General features: G+C 40.6%; 1 protein-coding gene across 13 annotated transcripts in view; it reads right to left on the reverse strand.

Annotated features, from left to right (window-relative positions):
* LOC138763089 (plexin-B1-like) overlaps positions 1-21,994 on the reverse strand; it is a 300,451-nt gene that overhangs the window by 160,492 nt on the left and 117,965 nt on the right. The window contains exons 1-3 of one of the 13 annotated variants that reach the window (XM_069936699.1): positions 8,777-8,966; positions 8,408-8,542; positions 7,987-8,117 (exon numbers count right to left, since the gene is read on the reverse strand). The exons of 10 other annotated variants lie outside the window; for them this stretch is intronic. The gene's annotated coding sequence lies outside the window, so the exon portion shown is untranslated. Of the gene's footprint in view, positions 1-7,986; positions 8,118-8,407; positions 8,543-8,776; positions 8,967-21,994 lie in introns of those variants that run through there. 2 more of the 13 variants (XM_069936702.1, XM_069936703.1) reach the window with 2 other exon arrangements.

Raw genomic sequence — 21,994 nt, forward strand, 5'->3', positions numbered from 1 at the left:
TCTCATTTTTGTGGTCTATAGCTGGGGCTCTAACCACGCTCGGGCAAAGTTCAAGACGGCAACTGCCATTTATGAAGTATTCATCCACAAGACAGCACACAACAGGCAAAGACCAGGAGTACACAAAAGGTGAGCAAATGTCACAAAGGTGGGATCTGTAGTCCCAAAGCCAGACATTATTTTCATTTTATACCAAAAATGAGAGCCTGGAGTGTTTCTTGTGCTGGTGCCATTAAGTTTCCATGGACTCTCTTGTACAGAGATCTTTGGCAGGATTCTCATTCGAGCTGTGTTTATTTTGTGCAACTTCAGAACCTCAAGCACTACAGATTATTGTGAACTGTTCCAAAATCACAATTCTATCTTTGAATCAATTGAGAGAGTTAAATTTTTATTTAGAGGATCTGCCTTAGTGTTTCTACAAAGCAGGTCAGTTCCAAGTCCAGAGTCATCTCACTACTTTCACAAGGCTTCACATTTGGGCACTGCAATCCCCAATTGCCTGGATTACTGTAGTAATTTAGAGAGGGCTGTCCCACATTAATACACTCCAAATCGAAGGTTCCCATAATTGGTGATTTCCCCCCCAAGAGTGGGCAGAATGTATCTAGAATACAGTACAACTCTGACAACCCAAAATCAGATTCTCCGAGATCCTCATTTATCCAATTTTTATTCGGAGCCGAACTGACCTCAAAAGTTGAAAAAATTTTGACCTCTCTTAATCCATTTCTTCTTTACCTTCCCCTATTGACTTTTCTCTCCAACTTTCCCCCTCAAACTGTGTGCTGCTGTCTCCCAGCCGCAAGTGGTTGTAGGAATCCCTTGTCCTAGTGCCTTCAAGGAGCGCAGCCTCCCGGGTAAGAGTGAGACTTCAGGCATTCTCTCCCCTCCCTCCTCAGCACAATGGCACTCCCGACCCAGAATCCACCCCTTGGCCTCCTTCTACACACACACACTGGGGAGCTTGGTGGTGAGGGGGGGACTCAGGAGTCAGGAGCTCCGGTGACCGGGGAAGACTCATCAGTGAGTGTTCCACCAGCCCGGGAAGCCTCCCTGGGGATCAGCGGCAATGGTTGGTCGGTCTCAGTGAACGGCAGCGGCCAGCATTTTTTTGGTGAGGATTAAACATTATTTTCATGCTTAAAAAGCCTTCCCTTGTTGTTTGTTGTTGTTTAAACACTGTTACAAGTGATTTGCTGTTGCTACTGGGCTGTTTTAAAAAAGAAAAACGACCGGTTCTCCAAAAAAAACCTGTCTGTTTATCCAAAATAGCCCATTTCGAATAATTAGAGTTGTACCATATGTAAAAGCTGACATGCACATTGTAGATAAGGCAATCTGAAAAACACGACTACTATTCAATTTCAAAATCTTTTCAAAACTCTTATATACATTTATATGCATCCAAATCCATCAGGTACCATCAAACAAAGTTTTAATGCAGTTAGGACAGGAGGCAAATTTGAAAAAGCTTCTTACAAGAAGAAAAATCAAGGGACCTAAGGTAGAGAGACAAATGCAATGTAACTATAGACCTCAAGGCCTGGCTGCAGAAGGACAGAAGTTACAACGATTCCAAAACTCACCACTGCACTGTGAAGCCAGAGAACACAGGTGCTTTTTAAAAAAATCTTTCTTCTAACACAGCAGCGTGAATCTTTCGATATCCTGCTAATCCCGAGCCTCAGATTTTGACTGAGTCTCAGATTTTGACTTCAGCATGGGGGAATGCTCTGACCTTGCTGTTCCTGGAAGCTGAGCTAAGAATGTAACTGAATAGAGCAGTGTTAACACTGAAATAGGAATGCCCAATGTTCTGGGAAACTGGGTGGATTCAGAAGTGTTTTTTTGACGACTTTCAAATCAGTGCTTCCAAAGTGCATACAAATTGAAATAATTCAAGGCTGCACTGAGGTAGAAGACACATAGATAATCCACCAAAGTGCATGGAGAATTGTGTGTCTACTTGTAAATGTGCCTGGGGAAGGTGGGGGGGTGGGAAATGTATGCATGTGGAAGTTGTTAAAATGGTTCTCTTAGAATTGCTACCCCTGCTTTTAATAGCCATTAATTAGATGAAAATTGGTGAAAAAAAGGACAGACAAGGCACATCTCCTAACAGAAGCCTAGACGAGGGCCAATGCAAGAAAATAATCAGCTTTTTAGCAAGTGCAGAATCAATCTGCTCCAACATTGATTATCTCCTTCTCCTGCACCACCCCCCAACCCACCAAGATAACTTGCAGAAACAAATTCCTGTTACTAGCAGTCACCCATACTAGGCAGTGCACCCGTGAGTTATCAGAACCAACATTACACCAATCCTCACCAAATGAGGTGCAATGTACAACTTTAAGTTGATATTTATCTTAATGTTAGGAGAACACGACCCAGTTGTCATCGAGGGCTCAGTAGTGGAGAGGGTCAAGAACTTCAAATTCCTGGGGGGGGTCAACATTTCCGAGGATCTGTCCTGGAGCCTCCAGTTGATGCAATCACAAAGGAGGCTCGCCAGCAAATATACTTTGTGAGGGGTCCGAGGAGATTAGATGTGTATCTGAAAACTTCTACAGGTGTACCGTGAAGAGCGTTCTGGCTGGTTGCATCACTGCCTGGTACGGAGGCACCAAGAAACTCCAGAGGGTTGTTAACTCGGCCTGCGACATCACAGGCACCTGACTTCACTCCATCGAGGACATCTACGTGAGGTGGTGTCTTAAAAAAGCAGCCTCTATCCTCAAAGACCCCCACCACCCAGGCCATGCCCTCTTCACTCTGCTACACTCGGGAATGAGGTGCAGGAGCCTAAAGACGAGCACTCAGCGGCACAAGGACAACTTCTTCCCTGGTGCCATCAGATTCCTGAATAATCAATGAACCAAAGACACGGCCTCACTTTTCGTACACTATTATGTTTACTTTTGTTGTTAGATGGTTATAGTATAAATGTTTGCCCTGTGACGCTGCTGTAAAACACCGCATTTCATGACTTGTTCATGACAATAAATCCTGATTCTGAGAAAAAAAGAGTCAAAATTTCCTGCAGGAATGAAATGCCTAATGCAAAAGATGACAAGATTACGGTAAATCTAATTTATCCTGTGCAGTTCCATACAGATGTAATTGTAACTCTGTGATGTTGACTCAGTCAATCACTAATCATCCCTTAAACTCGTTACACTGATGGATTGTGGCTGAGACACTGGATAGCTCCAACCTCTGATCCCAAATTATATTTTCCTGCCACACATCATTCTTTATAACCTGGGGGCTTCCATCACATTTACTGACAAGATGCTCTGCCTTATTTGAGGCTATTATGATTAATTTCCTTCAATTAAAGCTCAAACCGACATTTAATTTGTAGAATAAATTAGGGCAAAAGAACATTTTCAATTGCCTTTACGTTGGGCAGAACTGCCCTTAAAGCAGTAGATGTCCAATTAGATGCCAACAATTAATGGAGGCAATGGCCTTTTGGCCTGTACAGCAGAAATGGCGTCACAGCCTGCGATGGCCAGCAGGGACATGGATGCACTGGACAGTTCAACTGGCTCCTCGGTCACAGCAATACAAAATTGACTTGTCGATTAACCGACACACTTTGTGCGCCTGAGCCGTGATGCACAGCTGCATCAGTTGTCAAAGGGCCAGGCAGGGCAGGATATCCGGAATGTGTAAACTGCTCTTAAATTCAAGAGGATCTCCTTTCATTTTTCACAAGGCTCAGATTAAAGCTTCCTTCCCTAGATCCACATTCCTACTGCCAACAGTGGCTGTATAGGAAAAGGATATTCCAGTGATTATTGACAGAAATACCATTTCAAAAAGGCTTTATGTGCGTGGCCATACATGGTGAAAATGAAATGTATGAAATACTCTGGTCAGGTTTAACCCTCCAATTACCAGTGATGCCTCTATGTGCCTAGACATAATCAATGGTTCAGATTAAATGACATGGTTCCATATTGCGAGTCCATAAAGTCAGAGAAATGTCAGGACATCATTAAAATACAAGCCAGCATCTCTCCACTTCTACTGAGACCACACAATACCAGGGCTTACAGACGGTAATTTGATTTTCAACTTTCACCTGGCCTGTCCAGGATTCGAAGTTTTAAATTTAGATTTCAGACATACAACATGGTAACAAGCCATTTCGGCCCACAAGTCCGTGCCATCCAATTAATCTGCACCCCCAGGGAGAACCCACGCAGACACAGGGAGAATGTTCAAACTCCTTACAGACAGCGCAGGACTCGAACCCCAGTCCCGACTGCTGGCGCTGTAAAGGCGTTGCACTAGCCGCCATGCCAGCATTGTCTGATCGTGATGTGGAAGTAGATATCAATGGCTTAAAGAATTTTTAGAGAAAGTTTTAAAGATCCAATTACCATTGGACCCAACATTGTTCTTATTACATAATGTCAAAAGTTGAGTTTGACTTTGAGGTTGACTAAGTACCAAATTGCATTTTTCAGATTGGAAAATGCTGTAGCAAGGAAATGTATAACCATCACTTGGAAAGACAAGACTGATTTGGGCTTGCAGAGGTGGCATCTGGAATTGAGATCATGTATTCCATTGGGAAAAAAATAGCGTACAATTTACATGATAATTATCTTTTTTTTCTGAAGTATGGAGCCCTTATTTGGACTATATGGGTTTAAAATGTTGAATTTCCTGAAGCTCATCGTGGTGGTGTTGTTTTGATCCATGATAGTTTATTGTGTTTCTGATGTAAATCTCCATTCATTTTTCTTTTCCCTTCTTTGAGGGTGGGATGTAGGTGGGTTTTGGGGATTGGGGGAGGGGGGGTTATTCATTGTATATTCAAAATTTTAAATGAAGTATTAAAAAAAAGGAAGTAGATAACAATGCGGATCCAGGGCAATGCACCTCATCATCTCTGCTTCACATACAGGATGGCTGTTCACCTTCTTCAAGCAAGGGAGGAGGTTGATCGGATACGTTTGCCACGCTGCTTCTTTGATAGGCCACAGTTTTGAATGACGCTAACTCGATCTCATCTCGAGTTAGCCTCCCGGGGCTTCCTTGGCCAACACAGACTTTGTGGAGGGGGCTGTTGAAAGTCTCGAAGGTATGAAGATCTTAGATTACATTCCCTTGCTCAGAGGACACTGATCACTTAATTATAAAATTCAACCCATATCAACTCCCAGAATAACCATCTCAAGTCCCATTCCCCACCCTATTTCCCTGCAATCCTGCTAATTGTTATCCCTCACAACCAACGCCTCGGATTTGTTAATTGCCAAGAATGAATGGTAATTTGCCATGGCTAATTAACCCATCAATACCTGTTGGGGATGAGAGAAAAGAACGAAGCAACCAGGGAGAGGAGATGAGAAAGGAGCATGTGCAAAGACACGCACAGCCCTGAGATCAGGATCGAACCGATGAAGCAGAAGCATTAACTGCTGCACCACCAAACAGCCACAGAGGCTAGTCCTCTGTCATGTTCTTTTTACCTTTGAGACTGTGCTCCTCCCCCAACACCTCCGGACCACAGTCAATAACTCACGAGACAGGAGTTATGCGAATAGCATAGGGTTTTATTAGCAAGAACATGGCAGTGTTAGCCATCTATGACGCTAGTCCCAATCTGAGCTGAGAGCAGTGGACAGGAACACTTATGTGCAAGCAAGGGGGCTACTTCCCACTAGTCAGCCTTTACTGCCGGTCCTCCATATCAGCTAGCAGCAAGTAACTACATTCTACATACAAGCATGCAATTCCAAGGATCACCACCCTTCTCCCTTTATCCTTTTGTTCGGATGCCTGCCAACATTTCCTCCTTCCTTGAAGAAGGGCTCAAGACCGAAACGTCGGTTTTATCTTTGCTATATAAAGGACACTGTTTGAACTGCCAAGTTTTTCCTGCACTGTGTTTTTACTTAAATGCGACAGTACATGGTCATCTTAGACCAGTGACAGACTAATTTATATTTTTACCAGGGTGGCTAAGAATGGTAACTTCTGCCTTGAAGGAGATTAGCAATGAGAAATGTGAAGGCTCAGATAGCATTCACACAGAGAAATTACCAGTCAACATTTCTGTCAAAAAAGGGTTCAAACCCACAATCTGACTGCCCTTTTCTTTCCATGGATGCTGCCTGACCCATCGAGTACCTATAGATTCACATTGTTTGCTCAAAATTCCAGCATATGATCTGCAGTTTCTTTTCACGGTAGTGTGGTTGTGCAATAGTCACCTTCAGTGATGCTGGTCTCTCATCCCACATCGTTTAGTTCCTCCTGGTCAAGCTCCCCAGCAGCGTTGGTGAAAACAGTCTCTCTCGATCAGTGGTTCACAACCTTTTTCTTTCCACTCACAGTCCACCGTAAGTAATCCCTATGCCGTCGGTGCTCTGTGATTAGTAAGGGATTACTTACGGTGGTCTGTGAGTGGAAAGAAAAAGTTTGAAAACCACTGTTTTGATCGTCCCTCATTGACAAGTTATGTGCACAGTTTCAGAACTCCAAAGGAAATGGGCCAATGACAATTTTTCTCAAGCAAAATAATTCATTAACAATTGGGTCCAGAGCAGTGATTCTCTACCTTCTCTTCCCACTCACATCCCACCTTAAGCAATCCCTTCCTAATCACAGAGCACCGATGGCATAGGGAATACTTAAAGTGGGATGTGAGTGGGAAGAAAAAGGTTGAGAACCATTGGGTTAGGATCTGCTCCACACACACACACACACACACACTGGTTAAGTTTAGAGTTAAGTAAGATTTTATATTATTAATAGTTATCAAATGAAAAATTATTGTTTTGAAGATACCACCATCTTGGTTCAATATAAAAAGAACTCAAAAGCGACATGTTTGTTTGATCCATAACAAATCAGAGAGGGTGTTGAAGTCATGCTGGAATTCTGGTGGATCAATGCAGAGGCAAAGAAAGTGTGAGGGAATAATTACTCAGTGAAACACAAAAGTCTGCAGATGCTGTGATTGTAGTAAAAACACACCAAAATGCTAGAGGAACTCGGCCGGTCTTGCAGAGTCCATAAAAAGCAACAATATTTTGCCGACATTTTGGGCCTGAGCCCTTCTTCAAGGAAGAAGCAGAATGAGCCAGAAGGAGGAAATCTCAGAATTCAGACAGTGCCGGCTGGGGGGAGGAATCCAGACCAACAAAAGGTGGTAATAGCATAAAAAAGGGACAAGGTAAGAATTTATCATGTTTGTGCAAAAGGAGACAGGGAAGGGAGAATGAGAGCTGGGGGGAGGAAGTGAGGAGAGGGTTTTAACGAAAAACAGGTTTTCTTGAAATGTACCGGGTGTGTAGGTTTATGGGGTGTAATTGGGCGACATGAACTTGTGGGTCAAAATGGCCTGTTACTGTGCTGTATGTCTACATTTAAAATTTGCGGGTGATCTCAGTCTGACAGTGCACGAGACCATGGACAGACATGTCCACAAAGAAATGGATCGTGGGCACTTATTATTCACTTCAGAGCAGCCATAGAATGGTTTTCCTACTTCGGTGATTTTCAGTGAACAGCATTAACTTTGGGGAAGCTCAAGCTCCTTCTTGTGCATCTTGCTCAACATCCCCCTTCCCCCCAAAGTAGGATCACACAGATTATGGCAGTGTGCAATGTACATGTACAGTGGTATTAAAGCTTTAATGGAGAAATTGAGGTGGAGGTTCAAACATTGAGAGTTACAGAGCCTCGTTTTCTGGTAGACGGAGATATGGCCACGAATGGGAGGCGGGAATGACCCAAAGGCCTGAACTGGAGGAGCAGAGTGTTGCAGGGCCAGGCAACGTGCAGGAGGCAGGAAGGTGTGGGTGAAGGGAAGAGCATGGTATGATTTAAAACCAGGAATAACAATCTTTAAATTGAAGTTCTGCTTAACTGGTACACAATGTAACAGCGTGCATAGGGTTTAATCGGTGATGAAGGTTGGTACAAGTTAGAACACACTGTGGCATTTAGGATTACCTTGGTTTGGCAGAGGGTGAAGCACGACAGGCAAACTGATCAGGGCCTTGGGGTCATCATGTCTGGGGGTGGGCTTTGAGTTGGGAGTAGTCCCTACCGCATCAAACATGCTTCTGTGACTGTAGAGTCCACTATTCAAAAAGCTGAGTTATAAACATAGAACATTACAGCGCAGAAACAAGTCATTCAACTGGTCTGTGCCAAACTATTATTGTCTCGCCCCAATGATCTGCACTCAGTCCATCACCCTCCTTACTTCTTCCATCCATTTAGCTGCCCAAATTTTTCTCGGTTAATTTGAGCCCGCATTCACCACTTCAGTTGGCAGCACGTTCCACATTCCCACCCCTCTCTATGAAAACGTTCCCCCTAAACATTTTCCATTTCACCCTTAACTCATGTCCTCTGCTTTGTATCTCACCTCTCCAGTTTGAAATGGTTCGTCAGACTTTCAAATATTTGGTATTATCTGTAGACGGCACATTCCTTGTTCTAATTTCAAAGTATCATCTTCAAAAGTGCGAGCTCCGATATCCCAGATTTCTATCTCTTTAATCTAATAAATCAAACTCTGTGGCTGTTACTTTATGCAATTTCAATTCGTTGATAGAACAGATAAACATTTTGCATAGCCTTGCCACAAGACTTTCATAACAATGAATAAAAAAGCATTTTATGCATATAGTCCCTTAGACTCTATTTACTAAAAAGTTTTCAAAACAAAAGGAATAGCTAAAAACTGCTATAAAAACAAAAATATATAATTTAAAGAAAAATTTCTCATGCTCACAGTTCCTTCTTTCTTTTCTTTCTTTGGCTTGGCTTCGCGGACGAAGATTTATGGAGGGGGTAAAAAGTCCACGTCAGCTGCAGGCTCGTTTGTGGCTGACAAGTCCGATGCGGGACAGGCAGACACGATTGCAGCGGTTGCAAGGGAAAATTGGTTGGTTGGGGTTGGGTGTTGGGTTTTTCCTCCTTTGCCTTTCGTAGAATGAGAGCAAGCCGTTAGGCTGAGTGGATATTATGACATATTACATCATAGTCACTATGGTAGCACTACAAACAATCGTTCTCTTAAAGAGACAGGCACAAAATTAACTCGAAATCCAAAACCCAAGGTTTTAACCTTTATATTATCTCAAAATTAATCCATCTACATATTGTTAACCTGCTGATTTCAAGACTTCCATTGATATTCTTGGCAGTCAGCATTAAATCGTTGTGAAGAGAAAAAGAGAAAGTGCAACTTCTACACCAGTGCAACTTAAATACTAATGTTTTTCTTCAATAAAATTAGATTTTGTAGAGAGTTAATTTCTCAAAACATCACTTGCTGATAACTGCATTTTTCAGCTGTGCAAACTCCCAAAGTCGCACCAGAGCTCAGGATTGAATACAGGAGGATGCAGGAGCAGTGAGACAGCTGCACTGCAACATCACCATGGTACCAACCTGCTCCTCCACCCCAGGAGATAGGCAGAGTGGTCCAGGGCCAAGAACACTGTTTTCTTACAACTGAAATCCCCAAAAGATACTCAGCGGTTAACGATGCAATCAGGAGATAGGATTTTAACTTTGCTCCCTACATTCTCCATTTCAATAAAATTACTCGCCTGGCTATCAGTGTGGTAAAGGCTAAAACTTTCTCCTGAGATGCAGACAGAGGTATATAATGGCTCATGTGAAAAACCAAACAAAGCAATTCACGGACATGATTCTATATTAATCTTAAGAATCGTTGATAAAGTTTGGAAAATGTCTTACCAGAATCTCTCTAAATTTGGCACTCACAAAACATATGGATCAGAGAAATTTCAAAAATTTTACTCTTCTCACATAGTGGATTAATATCTGCATAAAAACAAGATAATTTAAATTTGGACCTATGAGTTATGTGCACCACCTTAAATCGTAATCAGCACCGTCTTGCATAGAATGAGGAATCATTAATCAAGCTGAGAGTAGAGAATGTTATGTTCAAATCTCGTTCCCAATCATTCTTAATCCCAGGCATCGAGTCTGATCTTAAATATAATAAATCAATATAAATATATGATATTAATCCACCGTGGGAAAAAGAAACATGTTTAAACAATACATCAAGGATATTAGTATTTGAGATTTGAGGAAAATCAGAAAGATTGGACTGAACAAAATGTCTAACTTGGAAATAACTAAAAAAATCTGTTAGAAAGATTAAATTTGATTGATAATTGTTCAAAAGAGGCAAAGTTAACAGGAATAAAAAGATCCTTATAACTTTGGATGCCTAATCTAAACATTCCTTGAAACCTACTTCCAGCAGAGACGGCTGAAAAAGCTGATTATCTATAATGAGACTAGCCAGAGACAAACTATTAAACCCAAAGAATTTTCTAAATTGAGCCCATATTCTCACCCTATTTCTCATTAACAGATTATGTGTCAATTTAGAAAAGGTAAATAGTAAAAAGAAATCCTAAAATTGCCGACATTAAAAAAAACTTCAGTTCCATTTCCATTCATCAACTTATCCAAATGTAATTATATAAGTAAATTAGTTGACCAATAATAAAATGTAAAATCTTGGAAGTGATGATCCTCCATTCCATTTAGTCTTTTGAAAATGGGCTTTATAAATACATTTTTTTTTACCCTGCCATTCCAACGATAGATTGTGTTCTTTCACCAGATGGTGAGAAAGTGTTTGATCAGGTGGAATGGGAGTTTGCTATCCGAGGAAAATTTAATTTTGGACCAGACTTTATTAAATGGATTAAATTATTGTATTCATGCCCTATGGCTTTAATTCATTCGAATTTACAGCAATCAAAAATGTTTAGGCTTAATAGGGGAACACGGCAGGGTTTCCATTAAGTCCTTTGCTTTTAGATATAGTACTGGAATCATTAGCTGTTGGTCTCCAACAATGTGGAGAATTCAAAAGTATAACTAGATGTGGAATTGAACATGAAGTAACTCTTTATGCAGATGATTTGTTGCTTTTTATTTCAAATCTTGAGGGCTTGATCTCTGGCTCTTCACGTAGCTCTTGATCGCCTCGAAAACACATATGGCTGACTACAGCTCAGCCTTCAAAACTATTATTCCCTCCGTGCTGGTCAAGAAACTACAAACTCTAGGCCTCTGCACCCCAATCTGCAAATGGATCCTTGACTTCCTCATTGGAAGACCACAGTCAGTATAATTGGAAACAACGTCTCCTCCTCACTGATCATCGACACAGGTGCACCCCAAGGATGTGTGCTTAGCCCATTGCTCTACGTATTATACAGCCATGATTGTGTGGCCACCCAAAATTCCAATGCTATCTACAAGTTTGCTGATGACACCACAGTTGTCAGCAGAATCACAAATGGCAATGAGGAAGCGTACAGGAGGGAGATGGATCAGCTCGTTGGATGGTGTCACGACAACAATCTTGTGCTCAATATCAGCAAAACCAAGGAGATGATTGTGGACTTCAGGAGGAAGTCAGGGGAACATGACCCAGTCCCCATTGAGGGATCAGTAGAGGAGAGGGTAAAGAACTTCAAATTCCTGGAGGTCAACATCTCCGAGGATCTGTCCTGGAGCTTCCGCGTTGATGCGATCACAAAGGAGGCTATACTTTGTGAGGTGTCTGGGGAGATTCGGTATGTCACCAAAGACTCTTGAAAACTTCTACAGGTGTACCATGGAGAGCATTCTGGCTGGTTGCATCACTGCCTGATATGAAGGCACCAACTCTCAGGACAAGAATAAACTCCAGAAGGTTGCTAACTTGGTCTGCGACATTACAGGCACCAGACTTCACTCCATCGAGGAGATCTACGCGAGATGGTATCTTAAAAAAGCAGCCTCTATCCTCAAAGACCCCCCCTCTGCTACCATCAGGGAAAAGGTACAGGAGCCTAAAGACGAGCACTCAGCGGCACAGGCACAGCTTCTTCCCCACTGCCATCAGATTCCTGAATCATCAATGAACCAAAGACACTGCCTTACCTTTCATGCACTGTTGTATTTTTTAATATATAGTAATGTCGTACGATGGTTACAATACGAATATTTCCACTGAGACGCTGCTGCAAAAACGACACCTTTCATGACTTGTTCATGACAATAAATCCTGATTCAGAAATACGGTAACTTTGTTTGACCAATTCAGCCAGTTTTTGGGTTACAAATTAAATTTACCTAAGAGTGAACTTTTTCCCTTAAAAGGATCTTTTGCAAGCTATTCTGCTTTCCGTTTAAAATAGTGACAGATCAATTCCAATATTTAGGAATTACAATTACCAAAAGTTACAAAAATGTAAATGAAAGAGAACTTTTTGATCTTACTCCCCAAGATTAAATTACTATTATTGGGATGGTCATGGATCATATTAATTCAATGAAAATAAACATTTTACTTAAGTTTCTGTACCACTTTTAAGCTTTAGCAAATTTTTTAACTCCTAAATCCTTTTTTTTTAAAGTTGAGATTCAGTTTTCTCCCCACATTTTCATCAGAACAAAGCACTCAAACATTCGACTCTTTACAAGATTATTTTGCGCAGCTGCCTCCAGCACACGAAAAAAATTATGTTCACGAGACATTTATTTCAAGTTCAGTACACTCCTCAAGCTTCAGAAATATTCATTATTATTTAAGACTACTTAACCTGGGTAAATTTCTCAAGCTTTTAAAGTGTGTTTCAGAGGTCACTGAAGAAGCATTAAAGAAACTTGAGAGAATACACATCTCAAATACGTTGCAGAGAATTGACTTGGTTCTAGCCCTGCATGTTTTGATTAAAATTGTTTTTCAACTTGCAAGTAAAATTGGAAATACAATATTTTAATCCTAGATGAGAGTGTGCATTTCAGGATTGTGCCACGTCATAGAATTCCTGGAATGAAATCGAGCAGCTCCCAGGTTCCCCCCAACCCGGCCTGGACTCCAAGCTTGCTTGTACACAGACTGCATTGGTAACCATCCCCTATCACCACAGGTGACTTCTTTCAGAGCTTTCAGATTGGCTGGCAAGTCGTTCAAGATGCCAATCAAGGATAACAGGATCTCTACATGCCAGACAGCCAGGTGGCAAAAAGTCCATGGCCCATCCCCAGCCCAGAAGTGCTGGGGGAGCTGCCCATTGTCCTGAACGTGAATCCTCACTGTACTTATCCACAGTGGGATTTAGCAAGCAGGCGAGTTTTCTGCTTCACCGGTTACTTCAGAGCCAGAAAGCCTTCGCTTCTCGCCCCACTCAAGCCCAGGCATGTACAGGACTGAAGAAGATCAGATCCCCGCTGCCTTTTAAGGTGGATGTAAAAAGAGATGGAATTCGCTGACCTAATGGTGGAAAAAGGATCAGGGGTATCAAAAGGGATTTGGAGTATAATGTTCAGAACTACAAGGTAAACTAGTGAAATAGGAATGATAGGGACTGCAGTGAAAGAACACAGGCATTTATAGCTCTATCTGTAGTAGATGATGCTTTGCAGTGTGCAATCATACTTTCCTCATTACACTGTAGTCTGCATTTTGTTTTATGTTTAGTTTTACTAAAACTTTAGTTTTATTGCAACATTATCCCAGCACCTTTTTTTCTATTCTTGCACTACCTGTTGGACTATGCAGAGACTAGGGTTTTTTTTTTAATGCACAAAAGCCGTGTTATCACCTGTTCAAGCTTTCATTTAAAAGAAAAAAGGTGAATTTACCTTTTATGCCAAGAACAGAAAAGGCAGATAACGCAGTCCTTTCATGTAGCCCAGAGAAGCGCATTGGCTTCTCAGGGCAAAATGGGGCAGGATGTGTAGAATAGCAGCAGCCGCCCTGCGACAGCTCTGCTGCCTCACTGCCTGACAGCCCAACTGTGATGCTGCTCAGCAGCCCCTTCCTCCCCACCTGATAGCCCTCCTGCAACGCTGCAGCATGAGAGAGCGCAGCCTGACAACGCTACCGACCGCTCTGTGACAGCATAGCGGGGCAACGGGGTGGGCTGTGCGAGGGAGCAGGCAGCATGAGGGAGCACAGCCTGACAGTTCCACTGGCCGCTCTATGACAGCGCAGTGGGGCAATGGGGCACTGAGGTGCGAGGAGGCAGGGCAGTGCGAGGGAGCATAGCCTGACAGCTCCATCGGCCACTCTGTGACAGCGCAGCGGGTTGACTGGGCAGGCAGCATGAAGGAGCAGGGCAGAATGAGGGAGCACAGCCTGACAGCTCCACCGGCCGCTCTGTGACAGTACAGCTGGGTAACGGGACTGTCAGCGTGACATTAATCTTACATTTCTGCTTGTAACCCCTTTCAGTGGTAATCCATTTATGCAGGAGGTGGAGTGACTTCACTCCACATCTAAGCATACCCCCCCCCCACCGGCGGATGGAAGCTGGAGAGAATTCAAGCAGTCCATCTGCCTTTGGATCTTTTATGGATGCAAGCGCAGTGATGTAAAGAAAAAGAATGTCTTTACATTCGCCTTTTTTCCTCTATAAAAGGGCCTACTGACTTGCTTGAATAGCAGGAAAAACAACATTTTTCCATTGCATCTCAGTACACGTGACAATAAGCAAATCAATTCTTTTAGAGGGTTAGAATTGATTATGATTCTATACAGAGGAGCAGGGAAGCTTTTCCAATAACCTGGCCATTCATTACCACTCAACCAAAACTAAAAAATAGACAACAGCTTTAAAAAATAAAATAAAAAGTTAAAGTACAGTATTGGACAAACTCAGCAGGTCAAACAGTGCACTTTATATAGCAAGGAGATCTAATGATTCAGCCTTGAGCCCTTCATCAAGGTATCATGGTGTACCAACAACAACCTTGCACTCAATGTCATCAAAACCAAGGAGCTGCTAAAGTAGTTATGAATGGGCAACTTTCTTCTTTTTCATTAACAAGGTTGTCCCTTATCTCCTGCATTATTTGTTTTAGCAATTGAGCTGCTGGCACAATCAATAAGGCCAGATGTTAGTATTAAAGGAATTAAAGTGTATAAAATCAGTATGCTTGCAAATGATGTATTGATTTATATAACAGACCCTGAAAATTGTTTAACTTCTTTATATAAAAAGTTACAAGATTATGGGGAAATATCTGGTTATAAAATTAATTGGAATAAAAGTGAAGTTATGCCCTTAGTAGAAGGAGATTATGATTGTTGTAAACATGTAGGTCAATTTAAGTAGACATATAATCCGATTAAATATTTAAGTATTAGAATTGATACAAATTTAGATAATCTGTACAAGTTCAATTATGTTTCATTATTTAATAAAATTAAAGATGATTTAAACAGATGGAATGACTTACCTATTACTTTAATAGGCAGAGTGAATTGTATTAAAATGAATGTTTTTCCAAGCATCCAATTTCTTTTTCAATCTATTCCTTGTTTAGTCCCCCAAATTTTTTTTTAAAGTTCTTAACTCAATTGTAAGGAAATTTGTACAGAAGTGGAAAATGAATATGTTATCTTTGGAGAAATTAACTTGGAAATTTGAATTAGGGGGCTTACAACTTCCACATTTTCAGAATATTATAAGGCTGTACAATTGAAATTTATTAATGCAATGTTTGATTTAAATCAATCTTTTATTTTGGCAAATATTGTTAGATAAAATTGATGAGAAGTCTATGTCAGAATTTATTTATAAATGGAACTCAAAATTGTTAATTGATAAGGATCCACCAATTTTGAAACATTTCATTGAAATATGGAATAAAATTGAAAGGAAAGATTTCAGCGAAAATAAACTTTTTTTTACTGTAAATAATCAGTTTTTAAAGATATGGAATCAATTGGGGATTTAAAAAGTTGAAGATTGTTTTGAAGCAGGGAAGTATTTATATTTTAATCGAATGAAGGAGAAATTTAAAGTTCCTAGTAATACTTTTTTGTTATTATCAGGTTAAAACATTTTATTGGAAAAATTAGGTCATAGTTTAAAATTACCTAGACAATCTGCTTTGGAATTATTTCTTACTAAGGAGGGAACAAATAAGTTTATTTATGAGATGTACACGTTATTACAAATTAAAATGCCTACGTTGAATGTTCATGAATCAAGAATGAAATGGGTACTTGATTTAAATAGAAAGATAGATGAAAATGTTTGGAGAAATTTGTGAAAGGATAATATGACTGAGGTTATAAATGTAAGGTATAGATTAGTACAATATAATTTTTTATCCCTCAGAAATTAAAGAAATTTGAATTAATTTCTTCAAATTTGTGTTTTAGATGTGGACATGAGACCAGGTATTTTTTTTCATTCGATTTGGACTTGTTCTAAAGTTAAAAATTTTTGGATACAAGTTCAATTGTTTTTGGAGCAAGTCAATCGTTTGATCCAATGTTGTTTTTATTATGGGACACTAAGTCGATTGCTTTAGGATTGAGATTGATTATGTACCAAACTGAATTTTTAGTTTAGCTTTGGCTGTTTCTAAAAAGTGTTTGGCTCTTAGTTGGAAATCTGATTTAGTTTTAGGAATGCAAAGATAGAATATTGAAATTAAATCCTGTATTCCTTTAGAAAAGGAAACGTTTAATTTGAGGGATAAATATCATTTTTCTGTAAAAGTAAGGAGCCCATATTTAAAAGCTCTTGGTATGAAGATTTAATATCTCGTTCGCTCCAGTGGACGTCTCCATCTCCACAGCTAAAAAGTTGATTATTGTTGTCCTTAGTGATGATCTCCTTTCTTTGTAGGTGGAAGGGGGAGAAGGGAGGGTGTTAGTGGTGTGGATGAGAGAGGGTTTATTCAATTTTTTAATGTTTGTATGAATATATTATAATTAATGTTATATGATTTAAAATTATCAATAAAATATTTAAAAAAACAAGGAACTAACCATTAATTTCAGGAAGGGAAAGCCAGAGGTGTACAAACCAGTGATCATTGGGGGGGCGGGGTCAGAGGACTTTTAAGTTCTGGGGAGTCCCCATCTTGGAGGATCTTACCTGGACCCAACACACCAATGGAATCATGAAAAAAGCACATCAGCACCTCTACTTCCTCAGGAGTTTGGTATGACACTAGAAACACTAGCAAATTTCTACAGAAGTGTGGCTGCATTACAGTCTGTTATGGGGGAGACCAATATCCCTGAGCACAAAGCCCTCCAAAAGGTAATGGACACAGCCCAGGACATCACAGGCAAAACCCTCCCAACCATCAAGAACATCTGCAGGGAACGCTGCCGTCGGAGGGCAGCTGCAATTATCAAGGATCCACATCACCCGGCACACGCTCATTTCTCGCTGCTGCCATCAGGAAAGAGGTCCAGGTGCCACAAGACTCGCACCCCCAGGTTCAGGAACAGCTGCTACCCCTCCACCATCAGACTCCTCAACAACAAACTCAATCCGGACTCATTTAAGGACTCTCACTTGTGAACTTTATTGATTTTTTTTGTTCTCTTTGCATTGCACAGTTTGTTTACATTCATTATCTCTTTACAGTTCTTTATTTATTTACATTGTGTACAGTTTTTTTTGCACTATGAAAAAGTGGTAATTCTGCCTCGCCGACAGAAAAAGAATCTCAAGGTTGTATGTGATGTCATGAATCTTCTCTGACAATAAATCTGAAAACCTTGATGAAGGGCTCAAGCCCGAAACATTGGTTCTATATCTTTATCTTTGCTCGATAACGTACACTGTTTGATCCTGCTGAGTTTCCCCAGCATTGCATTTCACAGTGTCTACAGACAATAATGTTTTATTTCTAACATTATAGACCACCAGGGTACAATGGGTATGGTGGGGGTGGGGGTGGGGGGAATTTGGCTTATGATGCCTCTTTAAAGAACTGCCAGTAAAAGAGATAAGAGAGTTCCCTTCCCACCTTCTTTCTCCTATATCAGGTTTTAAACACGTCCCCTTGAAAGCCCACTGATGAATTTGCTCTCCCTTTCAGGCCAAGCTCAGCCAAAAATATTTTATTTTAATGAAAATTAAGGATCAAAAATAATCTAAACAACAAGGCAGGCAGCGAAGATGACCATGAAAACCAGGTGAATAATGAACAGACATTTGTTAGCATCTCTTTTTCAGCTGATTTGCAAAAGGAAAGCAAAACAAATAGCTGAGACAAAGATTGTCCTTCACTCAAACTCCATGGCAACCTTGAATACTAAACTGCAGAAACTGTAATCACATATAGTGTCTACCATAATTTTCAGTGTAGGTCTTGAGCGGCTTTCATGGAAGACAGAGATAAATGCACAGCAATTCAATATTTTATTAAATCTCTTATTAAAATGTTAATCGGGTTCCAGTTTTATATTGCTGTTAAAATCCCAAATCACAACTGTGGCTCAAAAACATCGTTAAGCTTTTCCATTCAATTTAAAATTTTGCTCAATCAATCTGTCCATTGAACTCTTGTTAATTGTGGGGTCTTACCATGCTTAGAATTGGAACTCCAGCCTCAATTATCTGGAATTCAAGCAACCGGCAAAATAGAATCGTGGAAAATAAATTGGTTTAAAAAAAATACAAAAGTTTAAAATTAGCGCCACCTAGCGGTCAGCTCACTAATCTCGCAAGAGGCAATCTCAAGCAACCGGCAAATTCACTCATCTGGCATCTACCAATCCCCTTATGTGCCAGATTCCAAGGTTTTTGCTGTATTAAACAGGTCAAAAGTAGAAAGCTGGCGCTGCAGAGAGGCTTTCCCCATCGGCTTTTTGAAGGAAAAAACAAACCCAGCCTCTCCTCGTACCCAAACCAACCATCCAAGGCAACATCCTGGAGAACATCAGTTCCCTCTTTACTGCAATGATATCATTCCTATATTATGGTGACCAGAACTACACCATACTCCAAGTAAAGCCCAACCAGCATTCAGAACTGTTATGAAATAATATTCCATGACTTTATGCCCAAGTTAATAAAGGCAAGTATCCCATATGGTCCTTGAACACTTTATTTACCCATGGCATCACCTTTAGAAATAGACATACACCCAGCTCTGTTACTACTCTCTTGGGCCCTAACATTCAGATTTATTGTCAGAGTACATACATGACATCACATACAACCCTGAGATTCCTTTTTTCCTGTGGGTGCGGCAGAATTGCCACTTTTTGGTAGTGCAAAAATGGTACATTATGTGCACATATAAACAATTAAAGAAATGTAAACAAACTGTGCAATACAGAGAGAGAAAAAAAAATCAATAGTGCCAACAAGGAAGAGTCCCTGATTGAGTTTGTTGTTGAGGAGTCTGATGGCGGAGGGGGAGCAGATGTTCCTGAACCTGGTAAGTGATGGCATGTGTGTGGAAAGAAAAAGTTTGAAAACCACTGTTTTAATTGTACCTCATTGACTCGTTATGTGCCCAAAGGAAATGGGCCAGACAATTTTTCTCAAGCAAAATATTTGAGTCACAATTGGGTCCAGAGCAGTGATTCTCAACCTTCCCTTCCCACTCACATCCCACCCTAAGCAATCCCTTACTAATCACAGAGCATCGATGGCATAGGGATTACATAAGGTGAGATGTGAGCAGAAAGGAAAAGGTTGAGAACCACTGGTGTGGATAGTTACAGTTTTTTTCCCCCCCAGGATAGGGGAGTCTAAAACTAAAGGGCATTGGTTTAAGATGAGAGGGGAAAAAGATTTTTAAAAGGACCAGAGGGCATCATCTTCACACAGAGGGTGGTGGGTATATGGAACAAGCTGCCGTAGTAAGTGGTAGAAGTGGGGACAAATAAAATTCAAAACTCAACCAAGAGCGAGGCTTGGTTAGCGCAATACTGTTACAGCACCAGCAACTTGGGTTTGAATCCGGCGTGGTCTCTGAGGCATTTGTACATTCTCCCCATGTCTATGTGGGTTTCCTCCGGATGTTAAAGGTTTCTTCCCAAAACGTACGGGGATTGTAGATTAATTGGGCAGTTTGGGCTCATAGGCTGAAAAGACCTGTTACCGTGCTGTTATGTCCAAATTAAATAAATTTGGACGGATATAGTCCAAAAGCAGGGAGCTTCTCCTGCGGCCATACAGTGTTTATGGCAAAGACCCTCCAAGTGGGTTGAGTGTAGTGCTGGTTTGGAGGCAATGCAGAGGGGGGTCATTAGGTTAAATTCCAGAAGTGAAGGGGTTAGACCAGGAAGAGAGATCGACTTACATGTGACTATTCACTGGAATTTAGAAGAATAAGATATCCATTTATGGAAACATAAAATGACAAAAGCGATAGATTAAAAACTGGAAAGCTGCTTCACTAGTTGGTGAAATTTGAACTGGAGATACATAGAAGGTTTAGCATGGAGATCAGGAGAAGTGCTTCTCCCAGCAAAGAGAAGCTGAAGAATTCTCTGTCCAAGGAAGCAGTAGAGGAAGCCTCATTAAATATATTTAAGACACAGTTAGATAGATTTTTGCATTGTTGGAGAAGTAAGGGTTAAGGAGAAAAGGCAGGTAGCTGGAACTGAGTCTACAATCAGATCAGCCATGATCTTATCAAATGGCAGAGAGGCCAGGTGGTGGACTCCTGCTCCCAATTCTGATGTTCTTGCCCTGGATCTCATGATCCCTCACCTTTTAGATCATTCTCCCACACAAGATCTTAACTGGAACCTACATGAAATGCATGTAGACTTCATCCAAATGCACCTCCCTTGTTCCCTAATCCTCTGCAAAATTCAATAAAACTGGCCTGACAGTATCTCCTCTAAATTATACTTTCCAAGTATAATTTTTAAATTTAGACATAAATGGTACCAGGCCATTTTGGCCCTCAAGTCTGTGCTGCCCAATTTACACCCAATTAACCTACATCCCCAGTATGTTTTGAAGGGTGGGAGGAAACCAGAGCCCACGGGGAAAACCCACACAGACACATGGAGAACATACAAACTCCTTACAGACAGAGTGGGATTTGAAACCCCGGTCCCAATCACTGACACTGTAACAGCGTGGCACTAATCGCTACAAGTATAGTTTAATCCTATCCCATGGACTTTTCTTTCCACCCTGTAACATCCCGACAATTACTTAGCTTATCCCTATGGCCCTTCTCGGGGTACATTACTAGTTGATTGATACATCACCAGTAACCCAGAACAATGTCAACATTTCTGTGAAGCTTCAGCAACCTTCCATCTTGTTTTTTTTTAACATTTTATTTATGTTTAAAGAAAAAAATATATATACCCATGCACAAAAAGGGCTCAATCAAAGTATTTACGAATAAAGACAAATATGCAAAAAATTATATCCTTAAAGTGCACATTGAGCCTGAGAAATAACCCATCCTTACCTCAGAAAAAGGAAAAGAAACAGTGGACAGAGGGGAAGAAGAGAAGGGAAAAGGGCAAAGAAATGGCATCAACATTTAGTACAATCAAAGGAGAATAAAAATATTAAATTATGAATAAGGTTGATAATTAAATAAAATATTTAATAAATAGACGAAACTATCCGTGCATTTGAATAATTCAAGCAAGACCGCCAAATATTGATGAACATGTTATATTCATTTCTAAGATGATGAAAGTTATTTTCTCCAGGGGTTTACGGTACAACTTTGCATTTCCTTATTCCAGCAACCAATCTGTAAGAGGGAATTGAACTTCCTCGTTAACCGCCAGACATCTCCTGGCTATCGCCAAAGCAACTTTAATAAATTTGGATTTACTTTTGGGGAACTTAATATTCATGACGGCCAAATTGCCCAAAAGGAACAATTGAGGATCAAGAGGGAAGTCCACCCCCATCATTTCTGGTCATGTTTCCCCCAAATGTATCCAAAAATGTCTTAATTTCATACATAACCAGGTAGAATGCATAGAAGTATCAATATCTATGCTACACCAAAAACACAGATTTGAGATTTCCGATTGACTTTTGAGGTGTGAGATAGAGTTGATGTAAAAAATTGAAATATATCTTCATAGATCTTGAAATAACAAGAGCAGTCACACTATCTAAGCATAAATGTGACCAGCATTGTTGATCAATTACAATGCCCCAAATCCGATTCCCATCTCTCCCGAGATCTATGCAACTCAGTT

The sequence above is a fragment of the Narcine bancroftii genome, chromosome 5, assembly GCF_036971445.1.
Source record: "Narcine bancroftii isolate sNarBan1 chromosome 5, sNarBan1.hap1, whole genome shotgun sequence".
In the NCBI taxonomy this organism is placed as follows: Eukaryota; Metazoa; Chordata; class Chondrichthyes; order Torpediniformes; family Narcinidae; genus Narcine; species Narcine bancroftii.